Raw genomic sequence first — 16436 nt, 5'->3', positions numbered from 1 at the left:
AAAGAGCTGTCCACATAAGATGTCAAGGAATTAGCTTATTCTCTCCATGATTTATTAATGGGCATATAAAATGAACTACTTATACTTCATTTTCATTTATTGCAAGCGCCTGTTTCTTAGTACCAATTTGTCGGGCTGAATAAAAAGATCAGTGTATGTGTTATACAGATATACTTTTAAAGTGTTGAATAGAAACTCTCTAAAGATTTCATTACTCCAGTACATACTTGACTGAGAGGGTTTTCATATTCTTGCATATAGACTGACATTGCTGAAATATAATTACATCAGTCCTAGCAAAAAATACAGATGTACGTGAGTATATTTAAAACCTACTTTGAGCTGCTAGTAAAATAAGATTAATTTATTTCTGGATGGAAATCATTCATTTAAGAATATATCCATAATTAGAAGTATGGCCCAGTGATAAATCACTCCTATCATCCTTCCTATAGAACACATATGGCCTAATCTGAGCTAACACAATTTTACTTTATTCAGAATAGTTTTCTCAGAATGTCAAATCTGTTTAAAGGTCCCATTTCCTGCGATCGCATTTTTCAACCTGTCGTTAGTGTGTGATGTTGGTGTTAGAGCATAAATACCTGCAAAATGATAAAGCTCAAAGTTCAATGCCAAACAAGATATTGTCTTTAAAAGCTTTTGAAGGACTACAGAGAACAGCTGGAATCGGACTAAAGCCATCTACTTCCCTGGTGTGACTATTCCAAATACTTTTGATAACCTCCCCCCAAAGGAATACGCCAAAGAAGGGGTGAGGTCTTCCTTAGAGAAGAGGAGGAGCTGCTGGAGTAGTGTTCGGTTATCAGAGATCGTAAACATTTGAATGAGGTACGCCTCAAGCTACCTTCACTTTCAATACAGTCCTACAGCTGTGTTTACAGTTCTGTTTAATAGACTGATAGTGTGCGTATGAGCGCTTACCTCTTAAACTCTATGAAACGTCCTTTGAAGTCCTGCTTGCAAATGTCTCCTGGTCAATCTGCTTGTTTTATTATCCAACTTGGGTCCAATATAAAAAGGCAAAACTAGCGCTTCTGTTATTATTGTTGATTAATATAATCGCTCTGACGCCAATCGGTCCGGTGTCATTTGACCCCTTTAAAAAGGTTTTACTGAGCTACTCGCAATGCATTCTGGGATTGGTTCATCCCTGAAGGGTGTGTGTGTGCCTATAATGATGCTATAAAATGCTGTCTCACTAGACAATCGAGTACATTTTAAAACAGCCAATCAATTGTTCCTGCAGTTGACATGATTGTTTGCCAAACAAAGCTGTGTAATGCAGCTTGACAGTAAAAAGCTTTAGATGAAGGAAATGTGAGAGGAGACATGGCATCCCTGCTGTTTCAAACAAGAATTTTGCTCTTTTCTCTTTTGAAAACATCATCCCCTGAGTGAGAATACAAATGCGAAATTCATGAAAATCAGAGGCAGCCTTGCTGCAATCAGTTTTCTTAAAACTGAAGATAGAGAGAATCATACAAAGTAACTGGACTTGGTATTAGGCTTTACTTGGCCACATTGGGGATTTGTATATTAGAAGGTCTCATCTATTGCCATGACTTGAATATAAACTTGTATTCTTTGCCATATTTAATTAAAAATGAATCACAGGCTATATTATGATTTGGGGCAGACGTGTTAAGCATTGTTCGGTTATTTGATGGTTCTTTATTTTTATACTACAGTGTTTTATACATTTATTAAAGTAGATTTATTTGGGTTTACTACTATTACTTTCTTTTAAGTATTTTTGGTGGCAGTTAAGGGTTGACAGAAAAGCAGGGAGTATTTATTTTCTAAACAAAAAGATAAAAGCGTCTGTCAAATGAATAAATGTAAATGTTATTCTGGTCAAAAGTGTAAAAAAAATGTTATATGTGACGTGATATTGTTATGTATGGAACAATTACAGTTTTCCTACCTGTTAAAGTCCCAGTGAAATTAAAATTTGCAGCGTTCATTTCAAATGGCTTATTAATGTGTGTGAACGATAGACTTGAAATATGTGATGTATAAATCAGAAACATGAACATCCCTTGTTAAACAACCAAAAAACATAATCAAACAGCAAAAACGGTCCTTTAAGACGGAATATAAACTGAAGAAACAAAGTGACTGGGTTATTTATTGGATCACATTAGGGATCTGTATTACATAATCATTTGCCATTTCAGAAGAGAAAAAGCACGCAATGTAATTCACCTTTAGTATGAGTGATACATTACATTTACTAAATCCAACCAAAACTGATTTAGTGGAAAGTTTCGTGACTCATAAATTACCTCTAGTAATTTTCAATATTGTGTCAATAATAAAAACCCCTGCGTCACCCTAAAAAACAGCTGAACATACCTACCAGCCAAACATTTTTTTTATTAACTTTCAACAGACAAGACACAAAAAGGCAGCTCGGATATGAGGTGAACAAAGTCCAAACAACAGGCAAAAACAAGAAACAATGACAGGCTGAGAGTGACCGTTAAATCCAGCCCAGGATAAAAAGCATCAATGCAAGGCTGGAAAACTGAAGACAAGACAAGATCACACATCAGGATTAACTCTCTGGACACAATCAGGCACAAGAAATTTGCGCAACAATTGGCTTTTCCTTTGGAGAGGCTGAACATAAGGTCTGCTCTGAGTTCCATACCAAGAGAAACTGTATCATATTGAGGCAAGTTAAGGTATGGATTTATTTGAATGCCTTAGACAATACAGTTACATACAGCTGGAATAACTTGTGATTTTAAATTAGTTTTTTCTCAGAGAATAATGGAGCTTGAATCTGAAGGAGCACATCACAAAGCCTGCTTTAACCTCTGTAATGGGAGGAGATGTGGACAAAATCACTGGACAGATTTCACTTTCTTTACACCACGGACAACAAAATAAAGACAAAAATACAAAATACAAAATACAGTTAACCAGAAATGCTGAACTGTTTAAAGATTGATTAAAATATATTATGTTTGATGGGAATATTTGGATGTTTATAATGCTTTTTTTTTCAAACCAGTTTTGTCATTTCGCTCAGCAACCTGTGTCAACAATGGGAAATATCTCTATAGCCAAATGTGTCTAAGCAAAAATGTAATTGTTGTATGATTTTGAAAATAACTAAATTGAGAAAACAGGAACTAAAAGGAACACAACGGTATCTCATGAGTTAAATGGAGCTTTCAAGACCGCTTTCATGCATTAACAATGGTTCATTCTTAAAATCAATGTGCTTCAAGATGCTCTCTACATGGTTCCACAAAGAACCTTGAACATTAGAAGTACCTTTCTGTTTATGGAGAAATAGGGTCTCCAGATTAGAAAGATGGTTCTTATATGGCAACTCGGTCCAGGAAATCTATCTTCCAGAATTCAACTCGAAACTGCCTCAACATATCAGCCTGCAAGTTTGTACAATGCCTAGTGCAAGTGTCTTCAACCCTGCTCCTGTAACCCTATCGTCCTAAAGATTTTGGTTAAGATCTCTTTTCTTTCGGAGCATAGAAAAGAAAGCTTCCGTATTTCATGTGTTGTATACAATCAGGATTTTCAGTGTTTATTGTATCAATCGCAATGTATACGATCACAAGGGTACCTACGATGCTATACAGTGCATACAATGTAACAGGCAAACAAGACACAAAGACAAGCTGAGAGAGTGACCGCTGAAGTCAAATGGAGGTGAGAACACGAGGAACAGGTGAAATCACTAAAGTACTAAACATGGGGGCGTGGTCACTAGAATCAAGGAGGCGGGACCAGAGGAGCACATGGTCAACACAAACAAAAACAGAGCCATGTGCTCAAACACAACACAAACAAGTTAATAAATAACGATGTTGCATGTTTAGTGTTTAAGCATTTTGCTTCAGGTTTAGTATGTGTGTTATTTTTTGAAAATGTGGTGTCCGAGTACACAAATGTGTGCAAGCATTGGAAGAAAAACTAATGGTTTATGTGATCATTTCATTTTTGTTTTGCATTCTTTGTTGGTTTTTTCTCATGTCTGATGTATTATTAATAAAATAATGGTTTCATTGAAAGGCCATCTTGTAGTAGAGGTGTTGACACTGAGAAGTGACAAAGGTCTTCAGGAAATGCCATACGTTTGATAGTAATTTGACTCAAGAACAACACACGCAAACCTGCCTTTCCGTATTATCCTCTTAAATCTAAAACAAATGACATTTTTCATGTCAAGGAACCATTTGTCAGGTAGAGGTGGCTTAATTCAAAATCTGTCTTTCAATGTTGGACAGGCCAATTCCTCAAGTCTCTTGAGGGTTGTAATGTATAGCTTCAAAGGAGGCATTCATCTCCAAGGCTGTCCTTTCGACAGAGAGCTCATCTGATGGGATCTTTGATTGGAATCCATCCGCCCACTGTTCGGTCGGTCATCATTCTTCTCCCCACTTTCTCACTACGTGAATGACGACTGAATTAATGCGAAAATTCGCATTATCTGCGACGGATGTTGTCTTTGTCACTGATCCAACTATTCCGTCATAGACAAAGGTATAAGTCTCAGCCTTTAAAAAAACAACATGATTGTTGCGTCGTCTGTGGCGTGGGCGTTGGAGGAGAAACAGACATGAACGAGGTTAATAGTCTTTCATAAAATGTCAGGAAAGTAATAATGAAGCTAGCGTTTGTCACATCCCTTGTGTAGATTGACTTGAGAGCAGGAGGAGAATGTGTGTGTTGGTATGTGTGTTTGGTGGAGTTAGGGAGAGTTTCTGACCTTCATTAAGTTGTTTGTTCTTAATTAAACACCCTGCCAAGCGGTTTTCTTTCAGACGTGTGGGATCATAAAGTTATAATGTCTCTGTTAAACTGCTGACCTTCCGGATACAGCCTTGTTTCCTACATTATGATGCAGTTATGAGAAAGAACTTTTAAAGGAGACGTCATATGAAAACCCCACTTTCTCTGTGTTAAAGTGTTAAAATCGGGTCCCGAGTGCATCTAGCAATCCAGAAAACGTGAAAATAGGTACCCAGTAAGTTTGTTTTGGTGTGCCTTTCTCTGCAAGCATGTGAGAAATCGAGCCATTCAGATTTCGCTCTGGTTGGGATGTCCAAAGCGAATTTTATTATAATGTTACCTTATACTACACAGTTCCAACCACCGCGCTCCGCCATTGTTGTTCTCACAAGCGACAGCGGTGTACGTGACGCCATGGCTAAAGTTCGTGGACAACATGCAATGTAGTGGAGTCCAAACCTCGGAGAGACAGCAGTGGATTTATTTTTTGTGGAAATCCCTCAGAAACCATAAGTAGAAACCTGCTTGTTTGCGCAAGTCACTTCAAACCGGAGTGCTTTTTCAACCTGGGACAGCACAAGCACGATTAGCTTCAAAGTTGTTCCTCAAGAGGTATCGAGACAGACTGAACGAGACAAAACTGCCGATGTGATAAATATTTATCAACAGTCTAATTTACGTAAAAGTACCGTGTATATATAGGAGGATAACGTTAGCATATGATAGCGAAGGAGCTACGTCAGTCACGGGCTAAATAGAACATTCAAAGCCAGTGTAAAACTTACTGTGCAGATGGACACTTGGCGTTTAACTGTATGAATGTTAATACATTATGTGCGTTAATATGTTTAGCTGCGGGCAAGCTGTTTGTTTCATTCACAGTTTACTAGTTATGCTTTCACGGTGTGTGTGTAACAGTTAACGTTATAACTTGTCAACGACAATCGCTTAAATACATGTTATTCCGTTGAGATCTCAGGTGCGCATTCCGTGGATTTTAGGCAAGCATACACGCACAACGTGAGCGCTGTTTGCTGTGACAGATTTGTTTGTCTCCGGACTAATGATTTGAGACGAAACTAACCGCAGAGGAATTCAGGAAACATAATTTAGCTAAACGATTTCCATGGCAGTACACGTGTGTTGTGTTGACAAGCCATACAGAAAGGGGGTTGGTGAGCGCTTTAACTCATAATCATTTAAAGAGACATGCACTAAAGCAGGTTGCTGTGAGCAGAGCTGTTTTTGACGAGGCAAGAAGGGTTCTGTTTACACAGCCATTGAGTGTTTGTAAGCAAATATGTTCCCGACATTTCATGAAGACCCTAATCATACCAACTTGTCAAAGTGGTCGTATGATGTCTCCTTTAATGTCTGTGCCTTAACAAACACCTAAAATGATAGTTCACCCAAAATTAAAAATTCTGTCATTATTTATTCACCCCCCTGTCATTTCAAACCTGTATGACTTTCTTTCTTCTGCAGACCACAAAAGGAGATATCTGGAAGAATGTTGTTAACTGGCACCTATTGACTTGCATTGTTTTTTGTAATTACAATAAAAAGTAAATGGGTGCCGGCGCTATTCAGTTACTAGCTTACTTCAAAATATCTTCTTTTGTGTTCTGCAGAAGAAAGAAAGTCATGCAGGTTTGAAATGACAAGACGGTGAGTAAATGATGACAGAATTTTCATTTTTGGATGAACTATGCCTTTAAGCAGACGTTTCACATACGTGAAATTGTTAATTGCTAAAATCCTATTATCCTTGGTTATCTTTTTTCATGTTTTACACTGTTCTGTCTTTTCTCTGGGTTACTATTTTTAATTTACATTGTTTTAGCTGTAAATTTGCGACAAACATTATTGTTACTCTCAGTGATATTCATCCCTGTCAACATTTTTAAGGTAAGCTTACAAGACAACGATATAATACAAAACTGATACATTTTTATTTGCGTTAACACTGTCAATACAATACACAAGCATAACAATTTTTTTTATTATATATGCTAAGCGATTATTCAGTGATATACCCAGGTTTTACCCAAAAGCACTTTATGATCAAACTTTGTTGGCGTATGTGGGGTAAATAATGTGTTCTTGTAGTGCCTTACCATAAGGTATGCCCTTTGAACCCATGACCTTACTAGCACCATGCCCTACCAGTTTTGTTAGAGACAAAATAACAAAATGAGGTTCTTATTCAGGCATGTTGCTGTGGACTGTAAGGGGGTGAGCAGGGCAACTTTCAGGCCTGCAGGAAGTGTTCATATATCTGAGTGAGAGAGAGATGGAAAGCTATCATGGGAGCTCCAAACTGCACTTCTCTGAATTTGTAATCAATATAGCGAACATAAGCACCTCATCCTCATTTAAAAAGTCAGTTAAGCCATCTTGATGATTCAAGAGGGAAACTATTTCATACAGATGAGATGACTGCTGGAGAAAGATTGCTTGAGGCACCCATAGCTCATTGTGAATGACTTATTCAACACACACACACACACTTGCGCACACACACACTGTGTGTACACAGTGTGTGTGGTGATCTGGCAACATATGAGTCTGCTTTTTCATGCACATTTTTTGCATGTTTGTTCTGTATTTTACAGGCATATGCAAGTCAGCGCAGCTAGAGGTAACTGATATATCTTTACACATAAACTATTGTAATCATCAGACAAGTGAGAAAGAGGAGTGGAGGGAGAGAGACATCAATTCTAAATGTTGTTACAAAGAGCAGAATGTTTGTAATAGGTCCATTTTTCGTCGCAAAAAGAAAATGCATTTTAATACTGAAAGGACAATGTGAATTGGAATAATTACACACAGTAGCATAACCTTCAGAAGTGGGTTAGGAGGTTTATACTGCCACCTCATGGTGACACAAAGCTAGTAAGTCTAATTAACTCCATTTTTTATTCAAATTTTTAATTTATATTCAATATTGATTTAATTTAATTGAAAATATACATTTCAAATAAATGTATTACTGTTTTTTTTTTCAAATTAATCTGGTGCATCTCAGAAGCATAAGGGCCCATTGATTTTTATATTCATCCACTCAAATCTTAGACCTACAATTTTTCATCTGGTACATTTTATATTACATGTAACTAAACGAACCAGCCCAGGGCTTTTCAAAACCATTATTAAAAGAAGTAGCTCACCAAAAAACATATACGTATATAAACAAATTGTCATTTTCAAATGTTTACTGTACTTAGCCTTGGTTGTGAACTTGTGTAAGGAGCTCAAGGAGTAAAAAAAGGTAAGAAACTACGCACACAAGCAACATCATCTGTACAACTTTTCTGTCTTTAAAATATAGTTAAACATATTCTACACATTTTAAACACACACTTTTTATGCTATCTCTTGTTTTAAAAAAAATGCTAAATTTGATATAATTTACAGGGTTGTGCATGTAAACCCACTGTGCGTATGATAAGATGCATTTAACTTCATCCTGTTTTTTTAATCAGTTTACTGTACCATATTTTACTATGTGCCCAGCATGTATTCGAGGGCTGTGACAATGTTGACCCGTATACGGTCAATACTGGCCTATACATTCATGCCGGTAACGGAAAGGAGCAGTTGTGTTGCCTCTGACCTTGTTCACATTTTGACATCCAATTCTACTTTTGGTGGCTTATTCTAGAAGACCCTGTCCTTCCAAAAACTTGGATTTCCAAATTAGCAGTTTTTCAGAATAGGGATAAAACACTGTACTTTTTAAATGATTAAATACTGTGTGTTTTCAAAGTAGAAAAGCACTTTTTAATCCTTTTTTATGGATAAGATATTTGCCAAACCCAGCGACAAACATAAAGAGTAACTAATAATAATAATAATATTATATACGAAACCAGCAATTTTCTGAAAACCAAAGAGTACCTGGCTATTTATGATTTATATATTTCTCTATAATAACCAGTTATTTCAGGTCAAGTAACCACTGTTAAAAATGATTTCAAATTTGAACATTTTTACTATAGAATTGTTCTTGGTCAGAGTATGAAAAGACAATGAATAGACCTATAGGAAGAACTAACATGAACCTCTAAAAAACAAATCAATCACTTTCCCTCCAATAAACAGCTACAAAACAGAGATATTACAGGAGGCGTGGTAATGGGATGCATGAATGATTGATCTGCAGTGCAAATAGGAGTTGTTTGTGGTCAGAAGTCAGAAGTCAAACCAATCAGAATGCAGGAGGAAGGACATCAAGCTAACAGAGACGCCAATAACATCAGACAGGCAAAAGATATCCTAATAAATAAACTAAGCATCTTCAAGCCCTATATCAGTACCACAGTTCTATTTTCAACTCAGATTTTCACAAAGTAAAAAACACACGAAGCTAACGTTCTTAAACAATGTCTTTATATTTGTCCAATCCAGATAAGTACATACCAGAAAGTCACTTTTCTCACTTGGACAGATACCAATCATTAAAACTCTGTTCTTGGAGCAACACTTCATTAAAACTACTGGCTAGTGAAAGATGTGCTGCACACAAGATTAAACCATCTTCCTGAAAGTGATCCACAACCTGTTCTCCTACCGGCTGTTGTCTGTAGACGCCAAGAAAACCGATATAAATTGGAATCAATGGCAGTGACACAGGACAAGCTGCCTGATAGAAAGCACAGTCTGGTGAAAACCCCACAAAAAAAACCCACAAAAAATCCTTAATCCACACCATTATGAATGCAACCGATGGTCATGATTTCCAAATCAGCAGATATTTGACAAGCTTAAATAAGCGTAAAAATGTGCCAGTGTTGATGCTATGTGACGTTTTTCAAAGAATTTGTTGAGCACTCTTCCTTCTGAGTTAACAAAGGTCTTATGCTAGTACAGGAGGGGTTCTCAAACTGGGGGCCCCAAAATGGATCCAGGGGGGGCACAGATTTTCTGGTACTATATGAAATATTGACATTTACGATAATTTTTATGTAATCAAACATTAAAAAAATAAGATCCCCATCCAAGAGAATTGATCTTCCAATATTGTATAACATGATTTTTTTTGTTTGATTAAAAGTTAATCAAAAGTTTAAGATTATACGTTTTTATAAGGGGGGGGGGCTGCAAAGCAATGCACCCTACACCAGGGGGGGCCATACAACGTAAAAGTCTGATAACCACTGTAGTGCAGTATCTAGCTGAATAGAAAAGATGTTTGATCATAATAAAGGAAATGTCAAAGAGCTTCCTGTCAACCTGAAGTAGTCTGCTGCACATTGAAAGTGCATGAAATAGTGGTCAGGCTCTACCTAACAACTGAAAGAGGAACACTGAAAAGAAACCCACTTCTTCCCTCAAACTGGGGGCATTTCAATATGTAGCACCCCATTATGTTTGCTGTGATGTCTGTCATTTGCTGTATTTGAAGAAAATGTTCAACACAATGACAAAAGTGGATGCTGTGTGTAATGTTGCCGTGTTTGAAGGAAGCAGTTTGCCAAGTTGTAAATCCGAAGGTCAATGAATAACAAAGTTATTGACTTTGAAAAAAGGGAGTCGACTCTGAATCACGCAAACGAGTCGTCCCTAGTCCGATTCGGTATACTCCCCACCTATGTTTTGCTTGGACTGCCCGCTGAAAATTCACTCTTCTCCCCAAACACTGTAGCTCGTGAGCCACATTCGCGGTAGACCAATCACAGCAGACTAGACCAACTGACCAATCACATCAGACAAGCTAGCGTAAAGGAGGGGATTAGACGGATGAATCGTAGAACATTTCATTTGAGAGTCAGTCAAGAAGTAAGGTAAGAATAACTATCTAATTATTACCGAAATAATATTTTTTACACCTATGTACATAAACTTGTTGTTGGACAATCCAACCAAAGTAGGACCTGAAAAATCCCTAGTTATGTACTCTTTAAATATTAACTTCATCACTGGATCAATGACTTTCCTAATGTTCCCACGCAGGAAACCATTTAGAGTTAATTATGATCCCACATGCAATAGGATTTCATGCACCTTCTCTTAAAAAATGTACCCTTACACCAACAGTTCTAGCAAAATTCGACACATCACACTGTGTGATCAGCTTCTATTGTGTTCTGTTTAAAGCAACAACAAAAAATATTTATTAGTATTTATTTAAATAGGAGTATCTAAACAGATGTCTATTTAACATATCAAAAATACATGTCTAATATATTTTAGGTATGCAGAAACACTATACAAGAAAATGTGCACATGGACCCTAAACATGCTTTGTCTACAATACTTCTTGTGACCTTCGGGTGGGGCTGTAATACAGAACACATGTTCTGTTCTATAAAACAGGCTGAGAGGCTGAAAAGAGTTTGTCCTTTTGTTTCGAAATTGAGAGGTGTGAAATTGCTGATAGCATTGACCTGACCTGTGGTAAAACCTGTGTTTTGCGCAATGCTTTAAACACAGTAGCTCAATGTCAAGGGGCAATATGTTTTATGCCTAAATTTATTATTTGTAAAAATTAACCGTAATTTGTTGATTGATTGATCAATGACAGACCTAACACCTAACAGTGTTATAAATTATATTATAATATTAAAACACTGTAATAAAATAAACCAGCTACCTTTATTATATTATATTATACATTTCTTAATTATTAAATTAAATTTTCTTAATATTAAATTAAAACGGGAAAAAGGGTGAATTGCTATATATAAAGGTCCTCCCTATTAGCTGTTTCTCCGTGTTGAATCAATTCGACCTCAGCACTTTTCTTCCATATAAATATGGACTTTCTGAAAGCAACATGTCTAAATGACCAATGAACTGATTAAATATATATATGATGAGGCTACAGTGCAGTGCAGCATCATCCATTAGCGCTCAAGCGATGGCCCTGCTCCATGTGGTGAGGTGGAAACAACACATTTAATGACCAGAGGACAGATGTTACTATGCTAACTGAGCATTGACCTGCTCAATATTCATCAAGCATGCGCATGTGACGATCACTGTGGGAGAAGAGTCTCCATCGCATTGTCAAAACAATGCACGCGGGGTTAATAGTGTCAATTTTATTATTCTGCGCATCATTTCCATGAGATTAGACCAACCCCCACTTACCACTAACATAAAAGTACATAAATAGTATTCGTACTAATGCATATTGCATGAATGGTTAAAGAGTGTTTATTACCACAATTTGTGGCAAATTGAGAAAACAGAATGAGATTATCGACGTCTCTGCACACCAAGCCTTAGTGCGTGAATAATGTGACTTCCTCTGTGTCACAATTTCATGGAACGTTCCGGTTGTGTAATGTGGGGAGATCATCCGGTAACAGGACTGCTTTCAAAAGAGGAAGTTGCAATTAAAGTGAGTAAAGAATTAAAAAAAAAATCCAAGGTATCATTTCAAGGAACCCTAAATTGAATATTAATTCTGATTTATTAATTTATTAATTAATAATTTACTCACCATCCAAGGTGTATATTACTTTCTTAAGCAGGACACAAGTATTTTATAAAAAACATTCTGGCTCTTCCAAAGTTTTCCAAACTGAGTCAGATAAGAACTAAAGGGATTCAACATGGAGCCAGTGTGCCGCCGTAAAATTAATAGATTGCACCCCTAAAAATGTCTATAATAACAGATTATACACCTAAAAGGATGGATTAAAATTCATAGTTGAATAGTAAAATCACAGTTTTGGGCGAACTGTTCATTTAACTCCAAAAAGTTGAATATAATAGATAATATCAGGCTGTATGATGAGGAACGCAAAAGCTCAGAATAGAGACCGACAAAAATACCAATACGATGAGTTTAAACCCACTTTGCATGATATTTTTAAATTACAATTTTTTAACACAACACAACAAAACCATGGGATACTTGCCTTCCAGTGTTCCAAAATAAGAAAAAACTGTGAATTGGATTACTGTAAAGTGTTGTGTATAGTATAGTATATTGTATTGTGTATATATATCAATGCACCATTGTGTTTTTTCTATGGCTAAAGATCCATCATATTGTCCATAATTACTGCAAAAAGAAACCTTTTTGTTTGTACTAAAGCATTTTTTTTTCTGTTTCTTTATTAAAGACTTGGGAGTGTTTTGTGGGTGTCTGCTCTGCATATAAATTGTGTATTCATGTCACAGTGTGAACTCAGACTGGGACAAGTAGGCCATGTTTCAGATGATTCATGCAAGAACATTCAGCATTCTACACACAGTTGCTCTCTGTTAGCAAACGTAGAACAACTTAAACATCTGCTTCAATAAACACAGCCATAAGTGCATGTGATACAATAAATGTAAACACAAATATGCATTGTTCATCATCACATTTGACTCTAGGCTAGATGTCTAAAACTCACAGGAAATTCGTTCACTGCAACAGTTCTACACAAGTCTATCAATGCTAAAGGAGGGTAGTCACGTGCAATGTTATTTAAGGCCTTCTTTCTTTTCATTTGTAAAGCCCAACAACATATAATATATGTTAATATATAATAATGGTACATTAATGGTGTTTTATTACATTATACTGAACTATTTTTTTATAAGCAAGAAGTATTTCCACTGCACACACGTAAATAAAAAGCGCGTACAACATTATAGGCTTCATACAATTCGAAGAAAAAATATGTTTTATTATAGTAAAAGTAAAGTATGGCTTTTAAACGTATTCGTATCATAGTTTTACCTCAAATTTTATGTTTAAACTCCGGTTCCATCCTGTACAAAGACAATTTTACGTTTACTGTGTTCTTACCCCGAATATCAGTTTTGCGGCGTTAAACGTAGTAAAGTGTGGTAAAATGTAACACAAAAAGACAACAAGTCATACTTTTGGTGCTTACCTCGTGTAATATCGATGCACTTTTACCAGTTTTAGAGGCTTCATCCTTCATAAATGTCTCAAATAAATGTCCAAATATATCGTAAATTCGCTAAGTATAGCCGTTTGTTTTGCACGTTCTCGATTTAAAGGGATAGTACACCCCAAATAAAAAAGTTATGAACGCACTTATGCCATCGAATCTATAGCATAACACAAATATCTTTGCATTAAAATGTATTAAAAAGTGATCATATTTTTTATTTTGACAGTAGCCAAATACAGTAGGCCTATATCAATAAGTAATCTAAATTACTCTCCACTGAGTTTATAAATAAAACGGAACAATAGGTTAAGTAAGGACTGTAAGGAAACGATTAAATATTTTTTAGATTATTTGGCTCAATTTAAAACTCAAAATTTATTCGCAAACTCAATTCTCATTGGTTTGATTGTGCCTTTTGCCAGCTGCATTCCTCATTGACCTCATTGTTATCTTCACGCTAAAAAAATTAAATGCAGATATAAATCATAGAATATAATTTTGTTACATATCTGTATAATATTGTTGATAATGTAGAAATTTTAACAAATTTATGTGAATCTATAATGTAATATAGAAATGTTAACACATTAAGCCAAGGTCAATTAAGAAGAGTGTGACGTAAGATTACATTAATCACATATAAAAAACATGTACCCAGAGTTTAAAACAAAACAATGTGAGTAATGTTTTTCTACTGTAGTGCAAAACTGGAAAAGTGGGATGAACATATGCATAATGCAAAAAAATTGTAACTCAAGAGCGAAAAAAAGCAAACAGATTAATGAGTAGGCGTCCAAATCATTTTGTTACCCACTTTAACTCATGCTTTGTTTGGTATCAGCTCTTGAAAAAGGATAACAGCATCATTTCATGGTGCAGATGAATGCTAATTGTTGGAACCCATTGCTGGGTTCTATTTCTAGGTGCCATTTTCTGAACATGTCTATTCAATGTGACTCATAGTCTACCTGATACTGCCCCAATGGCATCAAAAATCAGGAATATAACAGCTGTTTGGCATATATGTTTGTGCCTTTACGCGTTGTCCAATGTCAGTGAAAACATCGGGAGCTATTATTAACAGCTTGCTGAAGGCATCACCAGACCAAAGGAATATCTCTGTTGCTATGGAGTCCACAGCTGATGACATCACACATGTGTTAATATGAAAGAGTGGCTGCACGTTCCATGAATGAAGAAATATGGTACACGTGCATCAAACGCAGCTGACACAAATGTGCTTTTCCAAGATATTGAATCAAACTAGATTTTTTTTTATTACCAAATGCTTTTGGTTTATGAACCGGAACACTAATCTTTCTTGCTAGATGTTTAATTTACGTGCTCAAATGCATTGAGTTACTGCTTTGCTGGTTGGAAGTGCTATCTATTAATCAGATTAAAGCTTTTAACATCATGTCTAATTGCATGAGAAGGGCACTAATGGAAAATCTAATGCTTCTCGTCTCCCAGGCTCAACAAAGAACACGGAGTGCACAGTAGATCCAACAATTAGACATTGTCATGTGCTAAAGAAATTACCATCAATCAGTTTACACGTTCAGGCCTTTGAGAGAAAACCTGCTTTCCTTGTGTCGCGTTCATGTGGGCCTTAAATGAACAGTGAACCACAAAAAAAATATGATTTAGTATTTTCATTGATATACAATTTAATACTTTAAAAAAATGAGGTGTTCTGGCTTTATCTTAATAGAATGAAAGCGGATAGGCACGGGGGCGTTGAGAAGTCTGGGAAGTTTTCTGAAGCCATACAACAAAACATACGGAGCACCGGAAAGGACATACTGGTGGGAAATTTATGAGATGCTGGAGAAAGTATATATTTTTAAGATTTTGCGTTCTCTCTTGCAAACATCTATGTGCCCTCAATAATATTTCTCGCAAACGTGTTTCCCCTAAAGTTTTTGGTGTCCCCTAGCAATGGGGAGTGTTTGTACCTGAAAAAGTTAAAGATATTCACTTGGTACAATTGCACTTCCATGGCCACCATCCACTTTAACAGTACCGAAATGAAAAACATGCATATTTTGTTAAACGTCCAGGACTTCATGGACAAGAGTGGACCTCCATCTGTTTCCTCCGACCACGATTGCTGATCGTTCTGTGCTTTGTATTCCAATCATTCACATTCCGGGCTGCCTTTAGACGTGGCCTACCATGAAAAGTCCCTATACGTCAGATGACAAGTCCACACCTGCCTGTCATGCATGTAATGAAAGTAAATGACAATTTTCATTTATACTGTGACACGGCTGTCTCCAACTACAATACTGCAGCAGGTGAAATGTTTCCTGGAAAGAACAATATTTCAATATTTCCCATCAGGGTCATTAAATCGTGTTTGTAAAACAAGGTAAAGCAAGTGTGGCATGCAGTCTGTGCTAAATTAGGTGCCTGAGACTGACATTGTGTACAGTGCTGGAACAACAGTGATAAGACGACCTTATCTCTGTGGCAGGCCAACTGCTGTCCCCACTCACACGTACACGTACGTGAGGAAGAACGGGTTAAAATGGCTAAAAAGGCACAACAATAATGTGCTTATTATTCTCTTACAAAACCACAAATCATCTGCTGGATCATCTGGCTCATGCTGGATCATTTGACTGCTTCGCTCTGAAACTGCTACATCATTATTACATCATCCGCTTGCTAATCTTTTTTCATTCAACCAAAAATACAACATAATCTCCTTAACTCCATAACTTTCTCCAGTCTTTTTCTTCTCCAACAGGCACCAGATTTTCAACATTCTGTATG

Source organism: Triplophysa dalaica, chromosome 5, assembly GCF_015846415.1.
Source record: "Triplophysa dalaica isolate WHDGS20190420 chromosome 5, ASM1584641v1, whole genome shotgun sequence".
NCBI classification, from domain to species: domain Eukaryota; kingdom Metazoa; phylum Chordata; class Actinopteri; order Cypriniformes; family Nemacheilidae; genus Triplophysa; species Triplophysa dalaica.
This window is presented reverse-complemented; position numbering follows the sequence as displayed.